We start from the raw sequence: 1,753 nt of genomic DNA, 5'->3' as shown, positions 1-1,753 counted from the left end.
TGACCATTTGGGCCTTTATAACAGGTTTGTGCTGTGTACTATTCCTTGAAGAATTAAGCACTATTAAAGCTAATTTCCCATTTCTTCAAATGTTGCTTCTTGCTTTGGAACTGAAAGCATTCTTGGATTTTCTCCATGTGAACTAAATGCATCAGCTTTTAGAGAAAGAACACAATAGCCAAATTCTCCCATGATGCCCTGACAAGCAGATCCCCTACCAGAATTACTCAGTGTTACTTAGTAATATGTACAAGCACTTTGTCCACTCAACTTCTTTATTCTAAGAAAACAGGCCTAGTGAGAAGGGATGATATGCTTAAAAACCAAAGACACTGGATTGGATTAACAAAATTTTCATGACAGTCATTCAAAAAATATTTATTAAGGACACATCATGTGCCAGCACTACTCTAGGCACTGAAAATACAGTTGTGAAAAAAACACGCAGTTCCTGCTCTCAAGGAGCTTACATTTTAGTGGGAGGAGACAGTCAAATGACCAGATGTTACGAAGAAAAATAAAAAGTGAAGGGAGGGATGACATGTCATCGTGACACTTTCTCTTTTCATCGGGGTCTTTTCTTTTTTACTTGGATTATGTCTTTGCAAATTATCTCACATTTACTCAAATTCAACATTTGTTTGGATTAATATCACTTTAGCTGGACTAACAATATTAAAATTCTCTGAGGAGGTTAAGCTCAGATAACTATCCTTCAGTTAGAATTTCATAGATTATGGTCATCCTCCTAACTAAGATGGAGTTAGAGAAAAGTTTTGCTGGGTGGGAGGAACATTGGGCATTCTAGAGCACAAAATAGATATCGAGGAGTAGCTACGTGGTAGGTGGAGCAAGGGAAATGGAACTCTGAGACAAGAGCACTGTAGGTGGAGGGAAGAGCAAGTGCAAAGGCCCGTGGCTGGGGAGTACGTGGTGTGCTCAGGGAACAGCAAGATGGCTGGTGTGGCTGGAACAGAGTGAGCAAAAGGAGAGTGCTAGGAGAAGTCAGAGCTCAGAGCCAGATTAAGTGGGCTCTTTGAGGTCAACATAAGGACTTTGGATTTTACTATAAGATGGGAAGCCATTGTAGGACTTTAGGCAGAGGAGAGACGGATTTGGCTGAATCTCTTCAGCTGCTTTGTGCACAAGAAACCTAAGGGGCAAAGGTGGAAGTAGGGAGATTGACTAGGAGGCCATGGCAGTAGCTTGGCAGTGGCCTAGATGAGCAAGGAGAAGCCGAGTGGTAGGCTGCTGAATACATCTTGAAGGCCAAACTGACAGAATTCTCAGACAAATTGGTTTTGGAGTGTAAGAGGGGAAAGAAACATCAAAGATGATGCCAAAATTCTTGGCCTGAGCAATTAAAAGCTGGAATTTTCATTTACATAAAAAGGAAGACAAGAAAAGAGTGGGTTCATAGTTAGAAAGAGGTATGAGAATCAGGAGCTGACACTGTCAAGTGTGCGACGCCCATGAGACGTGCAGGACGCGTGGAGTGCGGTGGAGTGTGCGCGTCTGGACGTGAGGGCTGGGCTGCTGATACGCATGTGGGAGCCAGCAGAGTATAGAAGGTGTTTAAGCCACCAGACAGGGTAAGATTCCCTAGGGAGTGACTGTAGATGATAAAGACTTTTGAAGCTTTAGCCTAGGACACTCCAGTATTTGGAGGACAGGAGGAAGGGGCAGATTCAGCAAAGCAGGTGGAGAAGGAACAATCTGTGAGGTTGGAGGAGATGCTAGAGCAAGTGTACTT

The sequence above is a fragment of the Propithecus coquereli genome, unplaced genomic scaffold (genome assembly GCF_000956105.1).
Source record: "Propithecus coquereli isolate 6110/MARCELLA unplaced genomic scaffold, Pcoq_1.0 Scaffold543, whole genome shotgun sequence".
In the NCBI taxonomy this organism is placed as follows: Eukaryota; Metazoa; Chordata; class Mammalia; order Primates; family Indriidae; genus Propithecus; species Propithecus coquereli.
This window is presented reverse-complemented; position numbering follows the sequence as displayed.